This window comes from Musca domestica, unplaced genomic scaffold (genome assembly GCF_030504385.1).
Source record: "Musca domestica strain aabys unplaced genomic scaffold, Musca_domestica.polishedcontigs.V.1.1 86, whole genome shotgun sequence".
Taxonomy (NCBI): Eukaryota; Metazoa; Arthropoda; class Insecta; order Diptera; family Muscidae; genus Musca; species Musca domestica.
In genome coordinates, this window is record NW_026712421.1 from 2,745,967 (window position 1) to 2,763,102 (window position 17,136).

A 17,136-nucleotide genomic window follows, 5' to 3' on the forward strand; every position below is an offset into this window, starting at 1 on the left:
TTGTGCACCAAACGTGTAATATCAGTCCGAATAATATGGAATTTTGCACGTACGATCAGATTGGACCTGAAAATAAGTATGCCAAATTTGATCGAAATCGGTTCAGATATAGCTATAGCTCCCATATATATTGTTCATCCGATTTGTTATTTTTGTAGACGTAATATGCACTCTGTAACAACAATATTTGGGGAAATATATCAAATACAGCTCAGAAATACACTTGCTAAATTTTATCGAGATCGGTTCCGATTTGGATATAGCTCCCATATATATTTTTATCCGATTTCAAATTAATTGTGCACCAAATGGGCAATACAAGTCCGAATTTAAAAGATACAAATGCTTCGGCATATTTAGTCCTTTGAACTTTAAATTATAATTATAATCATAGCGTGTATGATTGAATTCTCCCATAAAAACTTTTAATTGTAATGCAGAGCTCTACTAAATATGCAAAGGGGTGTAGGGTATCATAAAGTCGGCCCAGCCCGACTTTAAGACTTTCTTTATTGGTTTATTGTAATTATTATTTTTATATCACCCTGTATTTGTTTTTCTCTTTTATTTGACAATCATAAAGTGGCAGTAGTGATATTCAAAGATTTGTTTGCCACTGTAATTGTGAGCTGGGTTATTAGAAATTAATTGCAAATTGATATGTTGCAATTTAACAAAGGCACACAGAGTTTTTTTTTTATTTCTCAAACACAGTTTGTAATAATAATTGACTTTGTGTTATGGTTTCAACTCTATTTCTTGTTAACAATTTTAAGAAAAAAAAAAAAAAAACAATTTAAATGAAGAGAGAGAGAGAGAGAAAAACATGAAATGCCAACATAATTTCAAATAAAAACCACTGTAATTGGTTGTGTTCCCCCTGCCAACCAACCAACCAACCAGCACCAGAGCAAAATGTGAAAGGTAATTGTATTATGATCGGAGTATTTAGTATTTGTGGATCATTATTTCCAAGAAACAAAAGGAGAACAACAACAACATTCAAAGAAGTAAAAGTAAAGAGTTAATGAACTTTGTTAATATTTTTGGTAAGAAACACGAAAGCCATAATGTCTGTGGTTTTTAAATATGACTGGCCAGAATTATTGGACAGAGATGATGGTGACGGTGATTGCCTTGGAAGTTATCTTCAGTCTTTTTTTGAACACATTAGCCCCAAGGGAATGTTGTGATTTCCATTAATAATTTATCTATATGTCATCTATTGTGTATTCTTTCTATGTGAGAACAATAGATGACCTAAATCTAATTATTGGAGTAAAAGTTTTGCTTTTTTTGATTAAAACCTCAGAGACAATCAGTTTCACGTTTATTGTTTTAGTGGCTTGTTTGGCTGCACCGTATTTGATTGAATATATGTATGTTTATATTTATGGCTTAATTAACAGAGTTGTAATATATGTGCTTGGAGGGATTGAATCCATAAACGGAAGGGGAATGTTTACGGAGATGAAAAGTAAGTCTTTGAAGTAGAAGGGGGTGAGATAAGGCAAACTTCACGTTATCTTCGATTTTTTCTCCTAAAAATCACTTCCTTGTTGGTAAATTTGCTCCTGGAATTTTCATAAAGGGTCACTATATAATATCCTATATTACTCTGGATTTCCCATAACAAATATGTGTGTATTCGGGTCTTGTGGAACATACATGCAAAATCAAATAAAAAATTGTGTAAAATAAAATACCGCTGAACAACATTCTTTATCGGTTTCATTGGCCGTTTGAAGGCCATAAGTCGTGCCAAAGGTGACCAATTCGAACAAATCTAAACTTATTCTTGCTTTTAGGCTTAATTCCGTCGGAAGTACCAAAATTCACTCTATTTGGACTGATATCTACCATCGGGTTCACAATAAACGTGAAATCGGTCGAAGATATATATGGGAGCTACAGGGTGAGATTAAACCATTAAACCGACCGACTTTATGATACCCTACACCATTTTGCATATTTATTAGAGCTTCACATAACAAATAAACGTTTTAATTTAATTTTTTTTAATTTTTAATTTGTGAGAATAAAATTATACCAACTATGATTATAGTAATAATTAAAAGTCCAAAGGAACTAATACATGGGAGGAATATCCTCTTCTTAATCGATTTCTACTGACTTTATCGAGGCATTTGCGCCTTTTCAATTCGGGCTTTTATTATCCATTTGGTGCATGATTAACTTGAAATTGGATAGATATATATGAGATCCATATATAAATCTAAAACGATCTCAAGTAAATTTGGAAAAGGTATTTCTGAGCTGTATTTGATATATTTCCCCGAATATCGTTATTACGGAGTCCTTATTATGGCTATGCAGGGCAATTTCAACAAATCGAATAAACAATATTTATGGGAGCTATAGCTATATCTGAACCGATTTCCACCAAATATTACACTTTTGCTGCATAATTAAAGGCAAATCTGACGAAGATATATCCAAATATTAACCGATCTTGATAAAATTTAGTAAGGGTATTTCTGAGTTATATTTGATATATTTTCCCAAAAATAGTTGTTTCAGAGTGCATATTACGGCTGCGGAGGACAAAAATAAATCGGATGAACAATATATATGGGAGCAATATCTATATCTGAACCGATTTCGATCAAATTTGGCATACTTATTTTCAGGTCCAATCTGATCGTACGTGCAAAATTCCATACAATTCGGACTGATATTACACGTTTGGTGCACAATAAAAAGCAAATCGGACGAAGATATATATGGGAGCTATATCTAAATTTTCACCGATTATCTCCAATTTCAATAGGGTTCGTCCTTGGGCCAAACAAATGATTTGTGCAAAATTTCATCTGGATGGGACAATAAATGCGAACTGTACTTTGTTTACAAAAATACATGGACAGACGGATGGACAGTCAGACAGTCGTACACTGATATCAAACAACTAAATTCAGCTTGTCGAATTTTTAAAAAAGGTCCACCCTTTGGAAAGAACGAAAAAAAAAGCCTAAAAAATGCTGCTAAAGCTATAAAAATGCCGAATATCCTAATAGATGTACCGCCTAATATTGTAATATTGCCTAAGATACTATATGTATAATATGTAAGGATTCCAAGGAGTCCTAAACCAAAAATTACAAAAAATACTTTATTTAGATTATTTCGACTCTATCTAGCTCTACTTTCATAATCTACTGGATTTCCCCGAAATTTCTTACACAGTGTAATTATGTTTTTAATAAACGACATTAAATACTTAAGTTTTAGGTCAAAAACGCGGACCGGATTAGACAGGTTTTGATAAAAACACAAAGCTCTAAATACAACAATGTTATATCAACCAAAGGACAGAAGAAGATTGCCATCAGAATTTGAATTTTATGATGATCAAGGATTCATACTGTAAGAGATCTCAGACGATTATTTTGTGGTGTTGGAATGACATATTGAAAATACCAATTGAAATCAGAAGTGATATCGAAAAAAGGCATAATTTAATTGCCATTTTAAATGATTTTCTTTAGAAATCATGTTTCCTCCATAGTATCCTGAAAGTCATTGGATGGACGTAGTAGTAAAACACCGAATCGTGATTTAAACACCTCCTCCAGCAGGCCGGCATTTGATGAAATATAAACAGCCAAGTGATTAACTGCCACCATACCATTATTAACAACAGTAAGTTGTTGTGATAAGTTTTGTTTTTGTTGTTTTCTATTTTTTGATACGTCAAACGGCGACAAGTTCTCAAAATAAAACTGGCAACTTTCCATTCTTTTGCTTTCTTTCTTTCGTTATAAACTGGAAACTATGAAAACACCAAAACTAGCCGGCTGCGTGTGTGTATGTAAGGAACTACGATAAACGTGCTATTGTTATTGTTTTGTGTCCTGCTTTCATGTGTTATGACAAACATTGACTGTTTTTTTTCGACTGAAATTGGGGTCAAGGATATTGCGTATCCTTTTGGAATTACTAATGGTTAAGTTTATGTAATGTTTTTTTTCTTTTGGTCAAAGTGAGGGAGTTTTTGAAAGGTTTGCGTGTGATGATTTATACACATTTACTAGAGAGGACAAAGGTCTGTAAAAAATAACAATTGTATTAATGGTAAAATAGTTAAAAGCCTGGAAAAATAGATTCGTGATCTTATTCTATGAATGTATTACGATTTTAAAAACTAAATAATTTTATATTATCTTTACACAAGAGTAATAGACATGTCAACACCGCGGGTAAACGGTATCATTTGAAATTGAAAATAAACTTAATATATTATTTTTATATATATATATATATATATATATATATATATATATATATATATATATATAAGGATAGTGAAAATTCCAAGCTTATGAATGATTATTGACAAATTATCTGATATATCATCTAGTGTAGACTATGAGCGACAGAAGTAAGAAACAAGATTATAATTTAATGTCGGCATAATCCTTCATATTGCACCTATATTAATAAAAGAGTAAAGTGTTAGAATAATTGACTGAAGCTAGAATCTTCAAATTTTGAGTGAGGGTCACTCTTGGTCCGAAGGTATCAGATAAGGATGGGTTATTAGAAATTCGTTTTAGAACGGTACGAAAAGTTCTCAATATGATACCCTTTGTAAATTTGGAATGAAAGTGAATAATGGAGTGTATGATGAGTGTACCCAATTTTATGGAGGGTATATTGGCTTTGTCATTCTGTTTGTTACTCCTCGAAATATTCAAAATAGACAATACAAAGTATATATATATTCTGAATCAGTGTAAAATTCTAAGACGATCTAGCAATGTCCGTCTGTCTGTCTGTAGAAGGCTAAAATTTTGAATTTACTAGTCGGCAGGTTAAGTTCGTAAATGGGCCATGTCGGTCCACATTTTCATATAACCCACATATAATGACACCTTCCGATATTCGGAATCTACCGCAATTATTTTAAACTTCGTATTTGAAGTTCGCGATGGGTACTAAAGCCTATGACAAACATTTTTGTGTGCAGGTCTTCGTATAGCCTCCCGATAGTCGGTATTTTGATGGTTTCAGCAACATTATTCATCCGAATAGTTTCAAACTTCGTTTTGGAAAATTTTAATGGGTACTACAACCTATGGCAAAAAATTTCGTATATATAACATTTCTTCGTATAGCCCCCATATGAAGGTACTTCCCGATACTCGGTTCCTTTATAAATTTTTCGACATTATTCAACGGAATTGTAATAATAACGGTACCTCCCGATATTCGGTATTTTCATGACATTACATATTTACCGGACTTATTTCAAATTTCGTATTTGAAGTTCGTAATGGGTACTACAGCGTATTACAAAAAAATTTGTAAGCAGGTCCACGTCTTTCAATGGCCCCATACAATGGTTTTCAATTAAGTGGTAGTTTTCAGATTAGATTAGTACGAAAAGTACTAAAATTTACTAGATTTGATACCATTTCGGTTAGAGTTAAAAAACTTAAATTTTGGAATGGTAATCAAGGTTGGGGAGTAGGGTCTGTGTAAGGAGGTAGTTTTGGAAGTGTGTATACGAAAAGTAGTAAAAGGTACAAAATTTGGTACCATTTGAATTCGGAAGAACGGATGGTGCTGGAATGCTGAAATACGATTACTATTGCATTGTACTGATTGAGGCATGTAGGTAGTTTTAGAAATCAGTACTTATGTCAACTAAATTTGGTACAATTTAAATTTTGGGAGAGCCGATACAGTTGGAATCCTGGAATTTGGAGTAAAGATTTATGTTGGAGTGTAAGATTGGGGTTTTTAGAATGTTTTGACAATTTGTACTTATGTGTACTAAATGGTACTAAATTTAGTAACATTTGGATTTGGGAAAACCGAAAGAGCTGGAATTCTGAAATATGGAGTTAAGATATATGTTGGAGTGTAGGATTGGGTTTTTTTGGAAAGTTTTGAAAATTTGTAGTTATGTGTAGTAAATGGTACTAAATTTGAAGGAATTGAAATTTTGGGAGAACCGATAGAGTTGAAAATTAGGTTTAGATTGGATTGTGTGATGTACGGGGCGAGATGATGAAACTGCAACCAACTTCAGAGTGGTGTCATTACTGAGCCACTAGTCCGACAGTTGTTAAAATTTTTCCAATGACAGGTCATTATATTGTTTACAAGCGCCCAAAAGCATTTTGGTGAGAATTTTCCAGAAAAAAAGTTATTCGTGATGGAATTCGAGTGTGATTTCTTTCTATTTGGCTAGAAAACTACAAGTGGCTATCGTTAGAGCATTACAACGTTTAAATGTGAATAAATCTTTTGTGTCTCGTATCATCGCTCGTTACCGTGATACTTGAAGTGTAGCCTGACGTCAAGGAAGTGGGCGGAAGAACAGCAACATCAGCAGAAATGGTTGGAAAGTAAAGAAGCGACTTTATCGAAATTTTATGCAGCTCCCATATAACGAAAAACCTCGATATCATGCTCAGCTCGAATGTTGGTTTTCGGAGGCAATGGACACATTTTCAAAAGTGTTAACTTCTAAGTGGTGCATTGTATTCAATGTTAGGTCGGTCTGAACTTTACTGTTTTTTGTCTCATTTTTATTTGAACCCAATTTCTTAATATTTTTCAGTATTTTTTTTTTGTCTAACATTTCAAATTGTATGTTTACCAAACTTTTATCAACATTGCAGATTATACTCGAAAGATAAGATGGTCCAAATTTATCTTTTAACTGCGTGGTTCATCAACATTACAGCAGACGAAAAATAAATAAATTTTTTTCTTAACTCATATTCACTGAGAGAATTGACTTCTAAATTTTTGGGAGTTATTTTTAAAATTAAGACACAAAATTGTAAGAGAAAATTGATTAAAAACACGTTTTCGTGGTAGAATTAGCATAAATTTAAATATATCAACAATTTAGGGAGGTACATTTAAATCTATTTTAAATGATTTTGATAAAAACCAAAGTATTTACAAAAATTAAAGATTTATAAATCTATATATATAAAAGAAAGTTGTGTTAGTTACTACGCTTATAACTTAAGAATCGCTGGACTAATTTTAACGATTCATACAAATTCGGAATTGTCTCCTCTCCGAAAAGGATAATATCCAAAAAAAATCGCGTAAAAATGTGTTATATTAACATTTTCATTTTGACTTTGAAATGTACAATAGTAATGTTTTATTTTGCATAATGTTTTTCCATTTTGACTTACTTTTTTCTAATGTACATTTGTAGTGTTTTTTTATTTTATTTTTTTTTTTTTTTTTTTTGAATTCAAATATTAATACCAATTTATTTAATTGACTTGATTTCTTGAGAAATGAAATTGATGTCGAGTTACATAGAAGTGTAGTACCGAATTATGTGGTGGCGAAACGGAATAGATGATGTCGAAATAATTTAATGGAATCGAATTTTAAAATAGAAGTACATTCTATTGACAAACTATATAAGGATCTTTAAACATTTTCTGTAAAAAATCAGCGAACAAGTTGAAGATTTTTTCAATGTGTTATTCTTCTTTTGTCAATTTTTTTTTTCAATTTGTATTATCTAATTGAATTCAGTAAATTTTTTGTGAACAAAATAAAAAATAATTTTTCACTATATACAAATTTTCACCAAAAAATTAAATAAGTGGGAAATACGATGTTAACTGACATCTACCTTTCAACTCCAGGGCCGACATCGTGGTTCAGCTGGAAGATGCGAACACATTTGAACAAACGAAAATTACCGAAAAAACCCTAATGGGGCTCATTTCAAAGCGTGGAACTACTTCTTTCCTGTCTCAATAATCCGTCCAATGTACAATCAGAAAAATACCAAATATAAAGGGTGGAAAATAGTAGAGCGAATGGGACTCTTAGTAAGAAAAGAATTTCTATCCTTCCAGAAATTCTTCCCAAACATTCGAGATACCTTTAATCGCTTTTGCAGGTCATGATATCGATCATAACTCACGGATAAGGGTACAACCCGATTTCATATTTATATAACCATCGTATGATTTAAGTTTTTTTGGTGTCTTGGTCACTTTTTTAATATTTTGGACATTATTTGGCATATTTGTTTCTAAGGAGGTAGAAAACCTCTTCGCATAAAGTTTGAAATTTTCAGAGTAGGGCCCATTTTGGTTTTGACCATATTCATTAATTGATTTGGCTAAAAATTGTATTTATGCTACCCTGGGGTAGGGAACCATCATACAGATAATTGCCACACAGGAATTTATTTAAGTAAAGTCCCTACATTGGAGTATCTCCAAGTCCACTTTCACATCTAATTGGTGGTCAGAAAAGAAAATTTTGTTTTTTATTGAATTTGTAACCCCAAGAGAATATTGGTTGGGCCACGTTTTGTTATAACCCTTATATAAATGTATCCCTGATTTCAGCTGTGACCGTGGTCTTGGCCACGTTTTTCAACTGATTTGGCCATTATTTGCTGTATTTAGGCTACTTTGTGAGTAGAGAACCGTCTTACAGAAAAATGTCACATACGTAAATATTTTGGTACAGTCCCCATATAGTCCCCAGGCCCGCCGATCTATAGTGATGTTTACCGATTGGCGGACAACAACGCGGGTATTGTTTAATCGTCATTGAATTTTACTATGAACAAGAACATAGACTTTTTGGGGACTCTAATGCGCAATTTGAGGTGCTATGGTAATGGGTGTAAAAGCGTAATTAACTTTGACTATTCAGAAATTATTTTGATTAGTCGAATCAATCTATATATATAAAAGAAAGTTGTGTTAGTTACTACGCTTATAACTTAAGAATCGCTGGACTAATTTTAACGATTCATACAAATTCGGAATTGTCTCCTCTCCGAAAAGGATAATATCCAAAAAAAATCGCGTAAAAATGTGTTATATTAACATTTTCATTTTGACTTTTGAAATGTACAATAGTAATGTTTTATTTTGCATAATGTTTTTCCATTTTGACTTACTTTTTTCTAATGTACATTTGTAGTGTTTTTTTATTTTATTTTTTTTTTTTTTTTTTTTTTGAATTCAAATATTAATACCAATTTATTTAATTGACTTGATTTCTTGAGAAATGAAATTGATGTCGAGTTACATAGAAGTGTAGTACCGAATTATGTGGTGGCGAAACGGAATAGATGATGTCGAAATAATTTAATGGAATCGAATTTTAAAATAGAAGTACATTCTATTGACAAACTATATAAGGATCTTTAAACATTTTCTGTAAAAAATCAGCGAACAAGTTGAAGATTTTTTCAATGTGTTATTCTTCTTTTGTCAATTTTTTTTTTTCAATTTGTATTATCTAATTGAATTCAGTAAATTTTTTGTGAACAAAATAAAAAATAATTTTTCACTATATACAAATTTCACCAAAAAATTAAATAAGTGGGAAATACGATGTTAACTGACATCTACCTTTCAACTCCAGGGCCGACATCGTGGTTCAGCTGGAAGATGCGAACACATTTGAACAAACGAAAATTACCGAAAAACCCTAATGGGCTCATTTCAAAGCGTGGAACTACTTTCTTTCCTGTCTCAATAATCCGTCCAATGTACAATCAGAAAATACCAAATATAAAGGGTGGAAATAGTAGAGCGAATGGGACTCTTAGTAAGAAAAGAATTTCTATCCTTCCAGAAATTCTTCCCAAACATTCGAGATACCTTAATCGCTTTTGCAGGTCATGATATCGATCATAACTCACGGATAAGGGTACAACCCGATTTCATATTTATATAACCATCGTATGATTTAAGTTTTTTTGGTGTCTTGGTCACTTTTTTAATATTTTGGACATTATTTGGCATATTTGTTTCTAAGGAGGTAGAAAACCTCTTCGCATAAAGTTTGAAATTTTCAGAGTAGGGCCCATTTTGGTTTTGACCATATTCATTAATTGATTTGGCTAAAAATTGTATTTATGCTACCCTGGGGTAGGGAACCATCATACAGATAATTGCCACACAGGAATTTATTTAAGTAAAGTCCCTACATTGGAGTATCTCCAAGTCCACTTTCACATCTAATTGGTGGTCAGAAAAGAAAATTTTGTTTTTTATTGAATTTGTAACCCCAAGAGAATATTGGTTGGGCCACGTTTTGTTATAACCCTTATATAAATGTATCCTGATTTCAGCTGTGACCGTGGTCTTGGCCACGTTTTTCAACTGATTTGGCCATTATTTGCTGTATTTAGGCTACTTTGTGAGTAGAGAACCCGTCTTACAGAAAAATGTCAACATACGTAAATATTTTGGTACAGTCCCCATATAGTCCCCAGGCCCGCCGATCTATAGTGATGTTTACCGATTGGCGGACAACAACGCGGGTATTGTTTAATCGTCATTGAATTTTACTATGAACAAGAACATAGACTTTTTGGGGACTCTAATGCGCAATTTGAGGTGCTATGGTAATGGGTGTAAAAGCGTAATTAACTTGACTATTCAGAAATTATTTTGATTAGTCGAATCAATATTTATATAAAAATTTGTTCACCTTTATGAGCTAGATTTGTGAAATATTATGCTATGCTAAATTTGCATTAAAGACTAAAACTACGGGCCGGCAACGCGGACAAATCCGAGGAGAAATGTGACAAAAATCGTCAAAATAACGAATTTCGAGAGGTACCGTTATATGGGGACTATACCAAAACGTGGACCATTTTCAATACCAACCATCCTATACACAGTACAAATTGTTCTGCTAAATTTTGAAGCTCTACGTCAAATAATGTGGACTGTATCGTAATTTAAATAAACAGACATACAGACGGAGTCTATGACGAACATTTAGGGATGTTACAAACGAATGAAAAAGTTAATATACCCTCCTTTCCAAGGTGGGGGATATAATAAGCATTAAAGACTAAAATTACGGGCCGGCAACGCGGACCGGGCCAGCTAGTATTTATATAAAAATTTGTTCACCTTTATGAGCTAGATTTGTGAAATATTATGCTATGCTAAATTTGCATTAAAGACTAAAACTACGGGCCGGCAACGCGGACAAATCCGAGGAGAAATGTGACAAAAATCGTCAAAATAACGAATTTCGAGAGGTACCGTTATATGGGGACTATACCAAAACGTGGACCATTTTCAATACCAACCATCCTATACACAGTACAAATTGTTCTGCTAAATTTTGAAGCTCTACGTCAAATATGTGGACTGTATCGTAATTTAAATAAACAGACATACAGACGGAGTCTATGACGAACATTTAGGGATGTTACAAACGGAATGAAAAAGTTAATATACCCTCCTTTCCAAGGTGGGGGATATAATAAGCATTAAAGACTAAAATTACGGGCCGGCAACGCGGACCGGGCCAGCTAGTGCTATATAAACGAAAATTGGATATGAATTTCAATTAAACGTTTAATTTTCAAAACTTTGTTATACATTTCAAATGTTCAAGCTAGCAAAGTTGGTCACTCCAAGATGAAATTGGTTTCGTCCCACTGTGGGTATATGTTCAAGAATACAACATTGTGATATCCATCCTTGTGTGTCCATTTTTGGAAAGATTTTCAGGATGGCTCTTTTGACTCTATTGATCGAATGGAACTGTTTTACATTTTATATGGGTATTTTGTAATATATACCACCTGACTACAGAGACCGACGTTTTCCCATACAATTCTTTGTAATTTGATATTTTTAATTCGTAGTGATGGTATCCCTTTGATTGAAAATAATCTATATTGGTTCACATTTTCCTATATTGGTCCCTTAAATAATTTGGGATTTCAATTTTCTACAAAAGCAACATGTACAGTGTGAGATAAAAGTCAAACGCCACAATTGTTACATTTTTTTTTTCAAATTTTATTGAATGAAAGCAAAAAATGTCGGAAATAGCATCAACATTTTAGAATAAGTTTAGATTTATTCGAATTGGTCACCTTTGGCACGAATTATGGCCATCAAACGACCAATGCAACTGTCACACGCTGCCCGAATGTTGCTCTGCGGTATTTAGACACATTCCCGGCGAAGCGCTTGCTTGAGGTGATCGACACTTTGGTATTTTTTAGTGCCAACCTTGCTTTCCAAAATACTCCATACACAATAATCCAACGGATTGGTATCCGGATATTTTGGTGGCCATTGTGCACTGGAAATGAAGCGAGGAACCTAATTTTGTAACAATTCTTGGGTGGCGCGTGCTAAGCAAAAGCAACATATACAGTGTGAGATAAAATACTGCAACAAAGTCAAACGCCATAATTGTTACATTTTTTGTTTTAAATTTTATGGAATGAAAGCCAAAAAATGTCGGAAATAGCATCAAATTTTAGAATAAGTTTAGATTTGTTCAAATTGGTCACCTTTGGCACGAATTATGGCCTTCAAACGGCCAATGAAACCGTCACACGCTGCCCGAATGTTGCTCTGCGGTATTTTGACACATTCGACACTTTGGTATTTTTTTAGTGCCAACCTTGCTTTCCAAAATACTCCAGACATAATAGTTTAACGGATTGGTATCCGGATATTTTGGTGGCCATTGTGCGCTGGAAATGAAGTGAGGAACCTAATTTTGTAACCATTCTTGGGTGGCGCGTGCTGAGTGCGATGATGCTATGTCTTGTTAGAATTTCCAAGGCCTGCGGCCAAAATGTTTGCGTGTCCAATGCTTTAATATCCCTCCAGAATATTTTTCTTCAACCAATTTCGGGTTAATTGTGCATCAAATGACCAAGATAAGTCCTAATAACCTGAATTTTGGTACATCTTACCAAATTCAGTCAGATATAGCTATGTAACATCCGATTTGGGGTTTAAAGTCACTCACATTTCAGTTTTATTGTGCAAATAATGGCTAATATAAACCAAAATGGAGTGCATTTCGGGACGTACGTTTCCATTTTAATATAATCCTTCTCGAAATGAGATCATGCGTCCTATAGCAATGTTGCAAAGATTAAAAAAAAATCTCTGTAAAATTTAGTGAAAATCGATTCAGAATTGCATATGCATATTAGTTCCCTCTAAAACAAAACTATAACTGCTCTAAAGCCAAATGCTGATAGGCTTTATGATATACTTCAAAAAAATTCTTTCGTTACAGGAGCTCTACTAAATATGCATAGCGGTGTAGGGTATCAACTACTCGGCCTTGTCGTGGGCACTTGCTACATTATCTATTATTTCCGTTTACAATATATATGTTAAACACCTCTTATGAAATAACAAGTAAGCAAAGGCTATAGTCGTGCGGGGCCGACTATGTTATACCCTACAACACTACAATATGTTAGAAGCCCTCTTATGTCCAAATCCATATTGGAAGATTTCGCTTTTGAAATTAGGATTTTGACTAGGGACATTTGCCCAATATATCTGCATTCCATCGGGCTGTTAGTTGTTGTAGTCCATTTTACAGCTAAATATAATCCAATTGTCAAATGCAAGAATTTTTCCCTGTCCTTTACTCTCTTCACAGGCGTGTCGATTGGCTTCAATTGTGTGATCGGAAAAACATTTCTGTTTTTGGTAAATTTGAACCCCTAAATATTTTGCAATCATCTCCAAAAGCAAGAAGCCCCTCCGTATCTCCAAATTTAAACTCATCTATATGCTTTGTTTGTCTACGATATTTGGCTTAATTCGTCAAAGAAATCAGCATAAAAAAGCCAGAAGTTCGTCTTTTGTTTATTTCGGATATCGCCTGTAAGTAATGCTGGTATTTTTTCACACTTAATTAGTGGTCCATTGTACCCGCTGTCCTAAACTCTAAATTTATGCGAGATTTCGTGTCCTTTGGTTTCTATTTGTGACCTTTATAACGGCTGCAAAATCAGGAAAATTTTTAGTTATTGGTAAATTTCAACCCCTAAATATATTGCGGACATTTTTGAAAACAATAGGCCTAGCCCTTCTGAGCCCAACACTACTCTTGTAAAAATTATCGTGAGGGTCGGACGATATTTGCAATACTTATATAATATCCCCAACCTGTGTTGTAAGGTGAAAAAATATTACAAAATATACACTTCAATATTATAAGTCAAATTGAAAAATCGCATGCAATAAAATATGAAAAATAAAAAAATGTCACAAAATTCTACAAAATCTCAATTAACATCATATTGGATATTTTCGGCGATTTTTTTTTTAGATTTATACTTTTATGGACAGGAGGGCATTCTAAATTGACAAAATTTGTCAAAATCGGGTCCAGCCTTTTTTGAGATATAAGCATTCTAGCAAACATCCCCTTCCTTTGTATATACATATTGTATATATTTCGCTATATATATCCGATATATTTACTATCGGCATCTACGTAACGGTCCGCATTGACCTGTTCGTCTATTTGTGATTTCGCCGGGATTAAAAACATTCGCGGTTTAATGGAAAATTTGACTTTTATTTAACACAAATGTTGTGGTCTATTACACCCACTAAATATTAACCGATGACCATCAAAATTGGAAGGCTTCTGCTCAGCCCTAAGCTCTAGTCCCATGCTAATTTTCGTGTCGATTGGTCTATAATTGTGATCTGTAGAGCAACTGCAAAATCAGGATTTTTTTTCAGTTTTTGGTCCATTTCAACCCCTAAATATTATACAATCAACTCCAAAAGAAATAGGGTTCTATTCTTACCCTATCCCCACCATTCTAAATTTCGTGAAGATCGGACCATAATTGCGACCTGTGGAGTGATTACAAATTAACATGGACAGACGGACGGGCGGACATACAAAGCTAGATCGACTCAGCTCGGCGAGCTAGGAAGATCCATATATACTTTCCTATGTGGGAAACCAATATTTCGTGGTGTTACATAATTTTTGGCCCAATCAAACTTATAATACCCCAAGACATAGTGTTGTAGGGTATAAAAATTGCTGGTCTCAAAATAAGAATTTAGCTTAGACTTAGTTAACACATGTTAAGTTATAATGGTCTGAAGTTCTGCCGTTCCTTATTAGTATCAGTGTCCAATTTTATCTCTCTTATACAACTCTTCAAAACTAGAACATAAAATTTAGTTAATTTTCCATTTGTATAAACACTAATTTTATATAAATATTTATTTAGCAAAAATTAAATATATATAAAACAAGCAAAACAGTTTTATTTTTTTTGGCTCTTCATTAGAGTACAGCAACACCATTGCAAATTTGCATAGGATCATAATAAAGTATTATACTCAAAAATAGATTTTTAGATTTTTGTTCTTAAATTGGATGATATGCAAAGTGATCGGCCAACTTTGAACACGATCATAAAAATAATCACACGATTCTTAAAGTTGTTCCATTTTATTTTTATTTCCAACTAGGCAGGCCCCGACGAAGTTTATGATTTTGTTTTGCTATCAAGATTTTTTTCTTTCTTTTTTTGAATCGTTAAAGAATCCACTTCAAATGCACGTTTATTTAAATTAGACATGAGCACAAAATGAACGTCATTTCAGGATTATAAGTTTCCAACATTTTTTTGTGTTTCACTTAATACCTGAGAGGTATTTTTTTGGATGGGGTTTGTTCATTCGTTTCTTAAAACAATTATTTTGAAATACAGCAAATACTGTATGCTCTTCACTTTTTGAGAGTACCACACATGCACATAAAACTGTTTCTGTTTATCTTACTTCTAGCTTGCCTCCAACGGAAGCGCACAACAAACACTCAAGAATATAAAATGATTTAAAGAACCGATTTATTTTACCGTACCTAAACAACAAGCACCGCAAATCGTTCCGCCGTTTTCAGCACTGAAACCTTATTTGAGATACGGGAATAGCAGAACTGTTCAATTCAAACCTCTGATGTGGTTGGCTGGTTGGAACGACCGGTAGACTGTACGACCGGTTGGTTGGCTGGCTTTTTTGTTGGTCGTATGGTTTGATTGTTGTTATGTTGTTTGCTGCCATCTCACCTTTTTTCTTGTGTGTATTCACGTTACTCCAACCGGTATTTGTTGCTGCTTGATGAGGGGTGGGGATGTGGTTGTTGTACAATGTTCGATGTCTAACAACAACTTGTTCCTTGGTTAGCTTTTTGGAGGCTCGCTTGTGTTTCATTTATGTTGTTCTTGTTGTTTTTTTCGTTGTTTCCAACTGGTTTTGTATGTGACGTGACAACGTTCTTTTTCGTTCTCTTCGTCAAGGCATTCAGCGTCTCCAAACTTGTACACCAAGTTGATGGTGTCTAACGTTTTCTTTTCTTTTATTTTATTTTTGGTTATAACTTGATTTGTCAGAACTGTTATTGACCCCAACCGATGGCCATGTACTGTAGCCAACATCATGTCTGTGATGTGAATGTTGCAAGCACATTTTATCGACGCATACATGGATTTCTTGGTTGTTTCAACCCTTAAAAAAAATTGGCACACAAAAAAAGGCGCGAAAAGCTCTGCTGGAAATGTGTAAATCAGAAATAATAAATCACGCGGCCAGGGTAGAGACGACAAAATAGTAAATTTGGTCATGGGAAAGGATTCACACTTGCAGAAAAATAGTACGGTTGGATACTGGTTGTAGGTATAGGTTGGAATTTGAAATGTAGGTTACGGTTTGAAATTCATGGTCGAAGATAAACGGCATATGTGTCAAACTATATTTAATATGTACTGTACTTGGTTTCACATTGGGCGCCAAAAAAGCAAAGTATTAAATATTAACAAACAAATACTGACTATCGCTTTGGTAAATCTTCAATATTTTCCTGAACATATGATGAGACGGCTGGGACGAACTTAAAAAAAAAAAAATTAAAACAATAAATAAATAAATAGAAACCCTTAAAAATTCTCTTAAAATCTTAATATACCGAATATAGGGCGTGACCGTTATTTTGGAGTCTATACAAAGTTGTGGACCTGCATAGGCATTTTCTGTCACAGACTGCAGTAGCGTTACGAACTGCAAATACGAAATTGGAAATAATCCGCTGAATAATGTAGCTAAATCACAAAATACCGAATTTAGGGAGGCTGGGCAGCATTTGAAACAATTCCGGTGAATAACATAGCTGAAATCAACAAAATACCGAATATAGGTAGGTATAGGGCTATACGAAAACGTGGACCTATTAGAACAGTTCTATGCAAGGAAGTTTCTTATACATGCTGGGAATACAAACTGAAATATTAAATATCATTGTTTTGGAGTGCATATTGTGATATGA

The 17,136-nt window shown here is 33.6% G+C and overlaps 1 protein-coding gene across 1 annotated transcript in view; it reads right to left on the reverse strand.

Moving 5' to 3' along the window:
- The window catches only part of LOC131806742 (Y+L amino acid transporter 2-like), a 53,809-nt gene extending 38,115 nt beyond the window's left edge, over positions 1-15,694 (reverse strand). The window contains exon 1 of the mRNA XM_059131389.1: positions 15,679-15,694. The gene's annotated coding sequence lies outside the window, so the exon portion shown is untranslated. The remainder of the gene's footprint in view (positions 1-15,678) is intronic.
- Between the last annotated feature and the right edge of the window lie 1,442 nt (positions 15,695-17,136).